This window comes from Lissotriton vulgaris, chromosome 3_1, assembly GCF_964263255.1.
Source record: "Lissotriton vulgaris chromosome 3_1, aLisVul1.2, whole genome shotgun sequence".
NCBI lineage: Eukaryota > Metazoa > Chordata > Amphibia > Caudata > Salamandridae > Lissotriton > Lissotriton vulgaris.
This window is the reverse complement of record NC_141689.1, coordinates 2098534584-2098548347: the sequence shown is the minus strand read 5'-3', so window position 1 is coordinate 2098548347 and position 13764 is coordinate 2098534584. Positions and strand designations below refer to the sequence as shown.

Below are 13764 nucleotides of genomic sequence, written 5' to 3'. Positions count from 1 at the left end.
TGTGACCTAAGCTATTAAAACAATTATAGCAGGATATAAAATGAGTGTCAGTAAAAAAACAACCCAAAGAGAAAAGGAACAGGAAAATGATAGAAAGAGGAAATGTGGCGTGCAAGAGTTTTGGAGATGAGGTGGTGTGTGGCAGATGATGGATATAACCTACCCTTGTCCAATCATTCTTTTCTGCAACTCTTTGGAACAGTACTCTGAGTCACTACTATGTATGGGCCTTGATTGTTGGTCTGATTACATTTGCACTGATGCCCTGGGGTGAGGGTAGGAGCAGGGCTTGGGTTGGTATAGTATAGCTTAGTAATACATTCCTTTACGTTTCAGAAACATTTGACAGTTACAGAAAAAAGCTAAGGTTAAAGTGACAATGTAGTTTGATACTGTAATAATACTACACTTTATATTTATAAAAAACAGATCTTTAGAAATTCACAGAAAAAACAAAGGTTAAAGTGATCAAGTGAAAATGTCACAACATAACATTTTAAAATAGAACCACTGAAATTAACCTGTTCTAGTTAACTGATGTAACTAACTTGCTCCCTCGTCATGCACTGACACATTACATCATTCATGATGAGTTCATTGACATCTGAATGTACATAATGTATGGCCATATTGTTCATAGCGGACGCACAAGTTATTGTTACTTCATGGTGCGTATAATTATAGTTCTTTCAGTTAAGTAGAACTGGTGAACTTTAGTGTTTTTTGTTTAGTGGGTTTTATTCATACACAGAATCATCTGCAGCCACCTAGTTGAAGATTAGGACTATTTTATCTAAGGTGCATGCGTTGAATAAAACTTGATCCACCCCCACTCCCCCCCGTCCCCCCCTTACTTTTCTGGTTGGGTACAAGATGAGTGCTGAGTGTTATAGTGAATAGCCGGGTCTCTTCATGGGATGAATGTTCACTACACCAACAGTCTAATTCTTGTTCAGGATCATTCATGATCATTGGGTCAGATACAGCAAAGACTAGGCAGTAAGGGATTTAGATGTTGCACAACCAACATATACACTAGTGTACAAAGTCTAAAACAGTGAAAGTTGCCCACCTCCTTAGTCCACTGCCACATAACTAAAATTAAATGAGCACAAAACCAGCAAATGGAGAGGCAACAAGAGCAATTATTAAATATGAAATATCAATTTTGATAAATTGAGACACATATCCTTCGTGAATACAAAAATGTCCAAATTTTAATCGAAAAAGTCTTGACACAGTGATAACAGCCAATAAATCCAAACATGATGATCAGCAAAACAGCACAAGACAGAAGGTAAGGTGATCAGTGAAACAGCATAGAAGACAGCCAACGCGTTTAGCCTGATTAGGGCTTCCTCAGGGCAGAATATATTCAACTTCTTGAATTGTCATTCCGCCTTGCGTCGTCTACTGTTCGGATCTTCTTATGAATGCTGCATATTCACAGTATTTTAAATAGCCTAGCGGTTGACTTATCAAATCAGCTGCTTTGCTTTTTCTTCTTAACGGGACCGTAGTCCATCTGAATGTATTCTGCCCTGAGGAAGCCCTAATCTGGCGAAACGCGTTGGCTGTCTTCTTATCACCGTGTCAAGACTTATTTGATTAAAATGTTGACATTTTTTTTGTATTCACGAAGGATATGTCTCAATTTATCAAAATTGATATTTCATATTTAATAATTGCTGTTGTTGCCTCTCCATTTGCTGGTTTTATGATCATTGGGTCGATAGCTCCTCTGGTTCAGACGTACACCTCCCAGAAATCTAGGGCTCAACAGTTCTCTATAATCGTATGTCAATAGGCTGGATTTATAAGGCCTTAGAGTGTTCTTGATCAGTAGGGAAATCTTTTCCATGACCAGCATAACCCACAACTTCCTATAACATTTGGGGACATCTTGTGTCTTAGTTCTGCCCCACAGGGCCAACAGGACCTGTGCTGCAGCAACCCAGGGCCCTAGCGAGTTATTCACGCCAGGTAAGTCCCAGTAGGGCAGGGGATTCCAGTGACATAGGTGCATTATGCAAACTGCTCCGTCTCTGGTATCCCAAATGTTGTCTAAAGATCCTCAAAAGGTAGGATTTGCTGATGTTTGAAAAGGGAAACCAACATGGTTTGAAGGTTGAGGGTGTTTGAGCAGGTCTGAAAAGATGAGTGTCAATGGGGATAGAAAAGTAGTCGACCCTTATTTGGATGTCACCCTGTTCCAAATGGCTAACCTAACTCTTGTGACCGTAGAGGAGTAGAAGCACTCCGCTTCTCTTTGACCTGCACATCCACAAAGCACCATTAGTTCACTATTTCTTTCTTCCTCCACTTGTTTAGATAGTGGAGCTTAGCGGCCTGAAAACAAGACAGCAAGTGAGGGAGAGCCAGACCTCCTTGTTTAACCAGTCAAAAATTATTTTCCGACACACATCAGCAATGAGCTTGGCATAGATCAGGGAGACTGTTCGTGCCAATTCTATCCCCAAATAATTTCGTCGCTAGACCACGAGATGAGTGAGAGCTCAGATGCTTGCTTAAAGCCTGCATCTGAGTTTGGGTGCAATAGGAGCACCTCTGATTTGCCTGGGTTTATTTTGAAGTTAAAAATGGATTGGAAAGCACAGAGTGCTTCCATTTCATGGGTCTGTCGGCGATAGCATGATATCGGAGAACATTGTATGCTTGATTGTCTCTGTGCAGATAGGATGCCCTGCTATCACCCCACTCCATCTAACTGCGTTGTTATATGGCTAATATCAGGGGGAGAAAGAGGGCACCTGTCTAGTACCATGTTCTGTGTTGATTGAGGCGTACATAGTGCTATTGACATGAATCCTTGCTGTGGGGTGGTGATAAAGTGCAGTGATTCAGCTCAGAAGATGAGGACATAGTCCCAGGGATTGCAGAACCCCTGCCTTGTACGTCCAATGCACCCTATCAAAAACATTTATAAGCATTGAGGGATATGAGTAGGACAAGCATGCGTTTTTGTCGGACATGCTCAATTGTATGAAGCAGCTGCATTGGTGTCCTGGGAAAAATCCTGCTTGGTCTGTGTATCATAGCTGGAAGGGTGTGGCCTAGTCGGTGTGTTAAGTTGCCAGTGAGGAATTCAAGGTCGATGTTTACGAGAGAAGTGGGGTACTACGAGGAGCACTGGGATCGGTCTTTCCCTGGTTTATGAAAGACTACCACTGCTGCTTCATACCTTGTTTTCGGTCTCTCACAATTTTGTTGAAGAGGTTTAAGGTTGGGTCTTACAATTTGCAGAAAAACTTACAGAAATTCGCTGTGTATCCATCAGGCCCTGGGGACTTCCTGTTTTTTAGTTTAGATATTGCCAGTATTACTTCTTCTTTTGAGAGATTCATCTGGAGTTTGGCTCCGCTCCTGAGGTATAGCCCTGTTGGATACTCGCCTGTAAAGTACTTGTAAAGTTACTACTATGTTGGGGATTTGGTTGTTGCTTTGGTTACATTTGCACGGTTGCCCACAGGAGATTGGGCGCATGGCTTGGGTTGGTGTAGCATAGTATGGTATGGTAATCTATTGCTTTAATTTACAAATACCTTAAACATTTACTGAAGACCTCCACAGACTCCACTTGCTCTGTTGCGTACTGTTTGTGGTAAAGTATCTAGAACTTTGAATCCTCATTATTCATCGAGAAACCATAGTTAATCCAGTTATGACAGGCATGTTTTAGGGCCCACCATAGCACAGAGTTGGTGATGCTATCGGTGTTGGATGAGCTCAGGATTAGGGCAGACAGGAAGAACTACTGTCCACGTCTTCAGGACATGGAAATCTGGGGGGTGGCGTATCAATGGATCTCATCTTTTCTGACAAACCGGACACAAAGGATCCAACTAACAGACCGTGTGTCCAACAAAGATGCACTGACCTGCAGAGTCTTGCAAGGTTTGGTAGTGTCGCCACTGCTTTTTAACATCTAACTCCAGCCATTGGTGAAAGCTCTGGCTGAATGGACTGGCAGATGTTCATTTATGCCGCTGACACCCAATTGTTTCTTCGAATCGACAGTTCCTCTCAAGCCCATGCATGCGTACAAAGCATTCTCATATACACACTTAACTGGATGACGGCCAACTAGCTGTTACCACGGGAAGTAGCCCTTGGACTGACCTCTTCTGGTCACAAGAGTTGGATGCCACACCCTCACCAGCGCCGGTTGTAATGAGCTTAGGCATCAAAATAGATGCCAAGCTCACATTGTCAAATCAAGTGTCCACGGTGGTTGGGACTTGTGTAGGCCTGATTAGACAACTGAGGAAACTGGCACCTCTCCTATCATTTCCAACCCTCCGTACGGTAGTATTGGCACGGATTGTGTCTCGACTGGACTACGGTAACGCCCTGTACATTGGACTACCAGAGAAGCTGTTCGGTAAGCTGCAAGTAATAATGAACGATGCAGCAAGGTTGATTTTCAAACTCCCAAGACGCACACATGCCGCTCCTTTGCAGCAGCTTCACTGGCTCCCCGTCAAGCAGCGAGCCAGGTTTAAGGCCTCTGCATCGCTCTTAAACCTTTTCATGGGCCGGCCCCAAAATACATCAAGGAGTGCCTTGGGAGTTACGTGCCAGGACGTACCCTCTGCCCGTCCGAGGCAGGCCTGCTGTCCTGTCTGCGGTTCAACAAAACTACTAGTGGCTGACTAGCTTTCTCTGTTCTGATACCCCACCTATGGAACAAGCTACCAGAAAGCCTACGTAGGGAATCCACTCTTCTCCCATTTAGAAAGAAGCTTAAAACCTTATTATTCAGAGGCCTTGAAACAACAGACGCTCTGACCAGTTGTACTGAAAGATAGCTGATGGTGGGGTACAGCTACTCTCTTGTGATCTGCTGGTGATTACGCACTATATAAATGCCAATTAACATAACAGAACTCCTCAGCTGTTCCTTGGTCGTCCTGGACTAGCATCCCCCTCGTTTGAGGATATTTGGCTAACCCTTCCAAAGGTAACCTGGACCTTTAGCTTGCCTACCAGAAGTTTCCTTGCTTTGTTAGCAGTGGAGTAATAGTGAGGTTTTGTGTGAAGGAGGACATTTTCTGCCTGATCTCAGTCCAAAACTCCTAATTGATCTTGGCGGCACTGACCGATCTCTAATTTCTTGCATACGGTGCTTGTTTATGGCGGTCGGTCATCTGTTTCAAAGCAGGCAATCCCCAAAGGGAAGCTGGAGCTACTTCTGGAGTGTCGTTATCTGGAGGAAGTTTCCAATTTCTTCCTCCAGTTCGGCTCTATTAACTGGGTCACTCAATGAACTTCCAGAAGAAATGTCTTGCGGCGGGGACTCTGAGCTCCAATATTGCCATCAAGGGAGTGTGGTCAGAAAGGGCAATCTGCCCAATTTCTGTCTCCTGGAGTGTGGACATCAAATGGTCATCCAAGAAAAAGTGGTCCAGGTTGGCATACAACTTTTTTGCTGCCCTGTTAATCCTATAGTCTATCCGAGACCTGGACAGATTGGCAACCATCCCTCATACCCATTTTGAGCATCCATACCTGAAAGCGTGTAGTGGCAACCCCTGCAGTGTTGTATCAGGAAGCCATCCTGTCCGCCCTATTATCCATCACTACATTTAGGTCGCCCCTGATTATGAGAGGCCTTGCAACATATTGGAGAGCGTCCAACATGGATGATTGAAAGAAGGGTTCTTGCTGAAAGCTTGGAGCGTAAAGTTTAAGGATTGTGTGGGGTTGGGAGCCAAGCCTCAAGACCTGACCCAAAGCCCTGTTTATGTTGTCCTCCTGCACTATAAGTACCTCCCCCTCAAATGAACGGCTACAGAGGATTGCTACTCCTATCTTTTTGCCCTTGCCGAGGTGTAGAATTGGTAGGGGGAAAAACTTGATTTCATCCTGCTATAATCAAAAGGCAGAAGATGAGGCTCCTGAAGGAGGCAAATATCTGCTATGGATTCCAGGAGGAGCCTAAGGATAGCCATTTGCATAGATGGGGAGTTCAGTCTCCTTTGTGTTCAGCGTGAGCATCTTAAGTGTCATTGATCAAGAGCTGTCTGGATGTACAGGGACCAGTAGAGCTCTGGAGTTCCCCAATACCATATACCATACTGAGAGGGGTATCCGGTCAGTCGCATGTGTACCTGCTCATTAATGACTGAGTAAGATGTTTGTCCCCAAACCCAACAATAAACGATTTCAGTAGTAAACAACAAGTCATCTTGCTAAAGTATAGTTTCATAAACATTTCTGCGTGAATGGTCATTTTTTACCAGAAAGAGTTCTTGCTGTAAAAAGACCTCATGCCAAAGCAGTCTCACTGTCCTGCGGTATCCCTGTTTAATTATGTGCATTGGTATCAGGGCTCGAAATTTTTTTAAAATATTATTAGACCTGCAGGTCACAACTACATGAAATAGGAATCAGACATCAGGCTTATAATTGGTTGGCATCTTTTCTGGACGGACGGTCCGTCCATAGAAGTGTGGGTGCCTCTGTTTACAGCGCAGGCTAGGCCACTGGGGGTGGGAGTGCTCAGGGATTGGCACTCAGCCCCACACTGTTTAACATGTATTTGACCCCCCTTGCAACATTAGCGGAGTCTCTTGGCGCTAAAGACGTCTCATATGCAGACGACAATCCGCTACTGTTCTAATGTGATAAAGGCAAGGATTTAGAGGAGAAAATAATAGCCAAGTGTCTCTCCGGAGTTTTCCAGTGGATGGAATTGCACCACTTTAAATGTAACCCTGAGAAAACTGAAATTGTGACCTTTGGAGATGTCCCGTACAAGGCTGTGGTGGACTGTTGGCCCAGCAATTGCCCTCACCCGGGTTTTCCCAAAAACTGCGTGAAGGACTTCGGAATTAAAATCGACCGCTCTGTAGGGTACCTCCCACAGATCTTAGCCTTGGCGGGGATCTGTTTCAACGTACTTCGCACTTTGAAATGTTTTTTACCTCTCCTCTACGAGTAAGGAGGCAGAAAGGTGTTGCAGGCCCCAATTACATCAAGACTGGACTACAGTAATGCACTATACCTGGGCTTACTGGACTACCTTTTTAACAGACTCCAGGTGGTGCAGAACGCCGCAGATTAACTTCTGTTTTCTCTCCCCTCGAGATCCCACATGACTCAGCACTTAAGGGCCCTGCACTGGCTTCCCATGAAACTGAGGGTGATGTTTAAAGCCATGGTCCTAATGCATAAACCCCTGACCGGCACTGGTCCTGTATATCTTAAGGAGAGAATCACTCTTCGCTCCTCCTCAACTCATATGGGAAAGGTCCCTCGATGTAACAGTCTTCGGATGGGTGGGAGATCTGTTGCTTCCCTGGGTCCCCGCACGTGGAACAGTCTTCCTATGTCCCTGAGGCTGATGGGCAATCTGGAACTCTTTAAGAAGAAACTTAAAACACATCTTTTTAATGATTAGCCTCGTCCTAGCATCCTGTCTTCCCTCTGACAGTGCTGGTACACTCTGAGTAGCCGCGCTCTTTAGAAATTCTAATAATAATAATTTACTCAACCTAACATCAATACACTCAACCCACAAACTGGTCTCATTCAAATTTATTCAGAACATTTGCAGCACCAACAGCCCAAACAAACTTTGGCCAACCAAATTGGTATCAAACAGCAAATTTCTATTTGTTACCCAAGTACCTACCTTAGATGCGTGTATCGGAGGTGGTGGAAGTTCGAGACTACCAATATATTAAATATGGCAAAAACACCCATAAACTTTAACATGTCACTGAAATATCATCTCTGAGCAACATATCCGGCACTTTCTTGTTAGTTAAGACGCTGATGCTCTGAGCTAATCGTACATCGAAATGGGGATTGCGTTCTCCCGATGCAATGTTTCAAGTCTTTGGAATAATTTCAAGTCATTGAACTAGGTTTAGCGCAAGTAGCTAACACAGGAGTCTTGTGTGAATTTGAAGTATCAACCATAGCCTATCCAATTTTATTTGCATTAGCACGGACAACGTCAGTGAATGCTGGTAAATCTACATTTGCTTATATTGTTGCTGTGCTGAATGATTCTGGGCAATCTTTGGGTAGCTTCTGAGTAAAAAGAAGTATTCCGCCTTGTATCAACAAGTAGGTGGTAAAATAACTGTGCAGTAGGACCATACTTGTATCAATGAAGAGGTTGATGCTGACTGAGCCTTGAGACTACTATAGTCAGAACAAGTCCCTGTTATTTCAAATAAGGGCAGTTTTGCATATTTGACCTTGAAGGTTGTGTCTAATCAATCAATTTATCAGAATTTGTATAGTGAAGCTCATCACCTGTGAGGGTATCCAGGTGGTAGGTGGAGTGGGGGTGCTGCTGCTTGTCAGTCGAACAGCAAGGTTTTTAGGCCATTTCTGAATTCCTGCAGGGTGATTGCTGTACAGAGGAGGAAGGGGGAGGACGTTCCAGGTCTTTGCAGCCAGGTAGGAGAAGGCACGGCTGCCGCTCCTGCTCCTGTGGATGTGGTGCGTGTCGGAGAGGGAGACGGAGTGCAGTTGTCTGACGGGTTGGTGGAAATTCACCCTGTGGTTAAGATAGGCAGGTCATTTGTTGTGCAGGGCCTTTCAGGCGTGCATTTGCAGTTTGAACAGGTACTGTTTGCTGATGGAAAGCCAGTGTAGTGATTTGAGTTTGGGGTGATGTGGGCCTTTCTCTGTAGGTTGTGGACAAACTTGGCTGCTGCGTTGGAGACTAGTAATGTGCCTTTGTCCTGGGTTTGCTCTCAGCGAAAGCAAGACTGCTCGGTTTGGATGGCAGTGTCCACTTTTGAGCTAGTCACTTGTATTCGCATTAACACTGAAATGTTATCTTTGAGGCAGGATGTAGCTCATGTTTTAATCAGTTTGTGCTGCCAAATACTGAACGTTTTTGTATATATAGCTGTAGTTATGGTAAATAATAGGCAGCATCTCCTTTAATATCTTCTGGGCAGTCTTAAGTAACTGCTGAGTGTGAAGAGGTACACTGCCTTATATCAAGAACTCATACACCAAATAGTGAATGGTAAAATAAACGCAGCGCAAAAGGCACTTACTTGTTAAGGAAAATGGTGCTGATTTGAACAAAGCGAGTACAGCAATAAATTAGTTGCTAACTTCTGACTCAGTAACAGTCTTGTTTCTTTGACAAGGAGATTTGTGACCCATAATGTCTTCCTGAGTTTTCTGAAAGTCAATGCAAAACTGCTGAGGTTGGGTCAAAAGTATCTACGTTCGGCCCCTCTATTTGGATAAGCATTAAAGCACAGTGTGTCACTTTTGAGGCAGGTACAAAGCTAATTTTGTAATCGATTCGTGCTGCCAAACCCACATTCCCATATTGTCATTGTTGGACTGTTGGAAAGCATGGTTTCTAAAATTGGAATGACATGTTTAGCTGCTTCTGTGAGTTTTTCAATAGCTGAGTGAAGAGGCATACTGGCTTGTGTCATCCGATGAAAGATGTACAGTTTGAAATCTAGCCACTCTCCAGGGGCAGACTGAATTTCATCATCAGTAAGTACCTTTTTGTAGTACGTAACAAGCTTCTCAAATTCTTGATCCCCAAAACCTCTAATCTTTTTAACAGACTCTGCCCACAAAGTGAAATAAAAAATGTTATTCAAAGAGTGCAGCTTCCCAGCGATGGGCTTCAGTAACTCGTCATTTGCAAACAAGCATTTGCAATGCAATAGGTCTCACATTAATTAGGTTTGAGCTATTGGCATTGCTAAATATTGCAACACCAATTGCAACAAAAGTCTATAAATTGTAGACCAAAAAAGTGTACTTATTTTTGTAGCAATGGCAGCAAGCAGCGCTTTAGATGAATATGTTTAAAAGTAAAGTGCGCCATACTGCGATTGCTACAATAGTTAATTGTGGATGCGTAAAAAATTGATGTGTGCACTGATGACTGGTGGTGTGTGTGCCTGTAGGAATTGTGCACTGATGGCTGGTGGTGTGTATGCCTGGTGAAAGCATGCGCTAGTGGTGTTTGTGCCCGGTGAAAGCGTGCACTGATGGCTGTTGGTGTGATTGCCTGTAGAAATTGTGCACTGATGGCTGGTGGTGTGTGTGCCTGGTGATAGCATGAGTGACGGCTGGTGGTGTTTATGCCCTGTGAAAGCGTGCACTGACGGCTGGTCAGAACACTTGAGGAAGTGTAAGCAAATGTATAGCCCACGTGCTGCGTATTGTTATACTACGTGTGATGTAGAGTAGTATTGAACGATGGGTGGAGGTTAAAACATAATGAGGAGAGAAAAACACTTGACTATGGAAAGGAGTAACCGCCCATGACCCAATGCCCTGAAGTGTGGCAACGACTAAATAACTGCTTGTGGAGCGCATGTAGGTACTGTGACTCGCTGGGGCGTGTGAGGATTGAGCTGTGCTGGATTTCGTTTTTGCTGGTTTAGATGCTTTGGGCACTTTGCCACTTTGCCACTGCTGATCAGTGTCAAAGTGCAAGTGCTCCCTGAGTAAATTGTTACTGTGATTGGTTATCCATGATTGGCATATTTGTATTACCAAGAAGTCCCTAGTAAAGTGCATTGAATGTACCAGGACTGGTGATTCAAATGCTACTAGTGGGCCTGCAGCACTGATTGTGCCACCCACATGAGTACTCTGCCACCGCAGTGCCTGTGGGCAGTTGCTGATTGCCATGCTGCCCTGGCCAGTGTCCACACTGGCCAGGCCTAACCCAGGTGCAGTGTATGTGATAGGTAGCGCATGTACTGGTGTGCGTGACATGCTCTGGTAGTGATTTACAGCCATTTTCTTTTTTCAATATTGATAGGGCTATCTTGTCCATAGGCTATAATGGGGAATGCTGAGTAAGTTTACCTGCATATCTTCCCACAGGAGCAAGATAGAAACTGAAAGTCTGGTATCCCTGAACTCAGAATTTAGTAACTCATCTTTTAGGAAGGCTGGTTTTTAAATCCTGTGTTTGAGAACAGCACTGTTAGAAAGTGGCTGTTCTCTTGTCTAACCTTTCTGTGTGCCTTGGCCTGTTTGTGAATTGACTGTCTGGGTTGTGAGTGACAGGGGCTGGGGCACCCCCAGGAGGGAGGATGAGTCAGACCTAGGCTGAATGACTGCATCTTGAGTGGTGGGAGGGGATAGCACCTGGGCCTGAAGAGGGCTGTGCCTGGCTTCCACAATGCTGGCTCCACCTCCTGCTGAGCGGCTGACCACCCTGCCCCTCTCTCTGAAAGGAGAGGAGAAGAACTGGTTCTGACCAAGCCAATGCCTCTCTGCCTCTAGAGAACAAAGGAAAGACTGGTATAAGAAGGGCTACCCAGACTACAGAAAATTAGATCATCCTGGAATCAAGAAGGAACCTCTGCCAAGGAGAAAGCTAGAAGACTGAAAAGGAAGGACTGTCCTGCGAAGAGGAAGGACTGTCCTGCTGTGTGTTTGTGGGCTTACCTGCAGGGGATAGTGTATCCCCCTTACCCTGACTAGAAGCAAGGATCCCTATTTAGACATTGGTACCTACCTCTGCCAACTAGAGACCCCTAGATCTAACAATTACTATTTGTTGCCCACCCCATACGTGTATTAGAGACAGGCTGTCAGGCACACAGATCAGTAAGTGCAGAGAAATTACCACTTTCTAAAAGTGGCATTTCTAAAACAGTAATGTTAAATCCACCTTCACCAGTAAGGAGGGTTTATCATTACTATTTCAAAGATATTAAACCTGAAAAAGCGTCTCCCCTCTTATCAGGAATTACAGCTTAAAAGTGTATTAAGGAATTTCCTGTGCGAACCTATGTGAGGGGTAGGCCTCACGGTACTGAATAACAAATGTAGCTGTTTGTCACTACCGGGACATGCAAAACATCACAGTATATGTCCTACCTTTTTAATTGCATAACATCCTTCCCTTTGTGCTACCTAGGACATACCTCACAGGTGACTTGTATGTGGTAAAAGGAGAGTTAAAGGGTAGGCAAGTAGTTTTAAATGCCAAGTCGAAGTGACAGTAAACTGCACACAGTGGTAGGTCTGATACCCATTTCAAAGGTTACTGACATAGGTGCTACAGTTGGTGCTGCAGCCCACAAGGAGCATTTCACTTAAAGGCACTGGGTATATGGTATACCACTTTACAAGGGGCTTGCAAGGAAATTAATTATGCCAGTCATGTGTACACCAATTATACACATTTTTAGGGAAGAAGCACATACACTTAAGCACTAATCAGCAGTGGTAACATCCTATGTCCAACAATAAGATTCAGCAAAACGTGGAAGAACATCCTAAGGCATAACCGTTCAAGGCAGTTCTTTCTGGATTCACTATGCTGTGCATTATTCCGCCATCTAGTGGTTGGGTCAGGAATTCTTTTTTTTTTTTCGTGCCTAGGTGGGCTTCGACATCCCACTATTTGGTGTCCTTCGTGACGTCTGCGCGCTCTCAGCGGAAGCTCCCACCTTTGGTCACAATTTTCAGATTCTTATTTCCGCCGTTAGGTCTGGATCGTTGCAGAGGAGTTCCAGAGTTTGGAAGAGGAATTCAAGCAAAATCGAAGATATTCGACGAAGAATCAAGTTTTCAACTATACCGGACTACAGGTCAGGTACCCGGAGTGACGAGGGAGAAGCTTTAACGAACAAAACTTTGAAGGAGAATGTGCTCACAGGGGGGCTTCCTGAGCACTGGGATGGACAAAACACTTGTCAAGTTTTGCACAAATTGCCACCACAAGTACGTCCAGAAGGATCCACATCCAGTCTGCAACCTCTGCCTGCCGCTCGACCAAAGAGGCAAAGACTGCAGTGCCTGCTCATCGTTTATATCCAAGACCCTCAGAGAAAGGGAGAGGCAGAGAAGGGCCAACCACAACATGCAGGGGCCACCTCTATCGCTACAAGACTTGGGCCTCTCTCGTGGAGAAGAGGACAACTTCGCTGAAGGACCGGAGGACTGTACAGTCGTCGAGGTCCATGAGAAGACGTTGAAGGAAGTAAGGGAGTCGCCGACCCCATAACATCCAAGCGACACTCGAAAGAGTGAAGCAAAAGCCCCGAGCGACACTTTTTGAAGTGAAGCCAAGCCCTTGAAGGGAGCTCTGCCGCCGAACATTTGACGAAAGCAACAGCCTCCAGGGACAGTCAGCCGAGCGGATCCTTCGAAAAGGACACTCAATCGGCAACGACCCTCAAAGACGTCGAAGGTTGCCCTCGAGAAGGACACCTCGGCGCCGAGGAAAGAAGGACCGACATAGACGTCCTCGAAGAGAAGCGCTCCAACCCTTGACGCCAAACATGCCGCCAAGATGGAGAGGAAGAAAGGGAGGCTCGAGTCCGAAATGGCGAGCATCCTACAGCGGAACAAGGACTTCGACAAGAAGATGAGTCGATACGTCATCCAGCCGAAACTCACAGTCTAGGTCGAAAGGGACGACGAAGATGCAGAACCGCCGAAAACGCCCGAACCAGTCGAGGAACTGGGAGAAGAGGACTACTATTTTGAGGTAGACGACAAAGATCTTCAATCCTACCTGGACTAGACGTCCTCGGAGGCACAAGACGTGAAATGGAAAGATCTCCATGCCAAATCGCCGGAAGAGGGTGTAGACACTTACCCTTCGAGGCCAGACGACATCAGGATCTACAGCATGGTCGTGCAGAGGGCTGCACAGACTTATGGATTGAAAATTCAGGAGAAGAAGCCCAAGGCATGTTTCCTCAACAGACCAGCAGCCAATTCCTGCCCATGCTCCCTAGTGTGCTGGACCAGGGAAGAGTGGCCTTT

General features: G+C 45.1%; 1 protein-coding gene across 2 annotated transcripts in view; it reads left to right on the top strand.

The window, feature by feature from the left end:
• The window catches only part of FIP1L1 (factor interacting with PAPOLA and CPSF1), a 604847-nt gene that overhangs the window by 87010 nt on the left and 504073 nt on the right, over positions 1-13764 (top strand). The window lies entirely within an intron of this gene.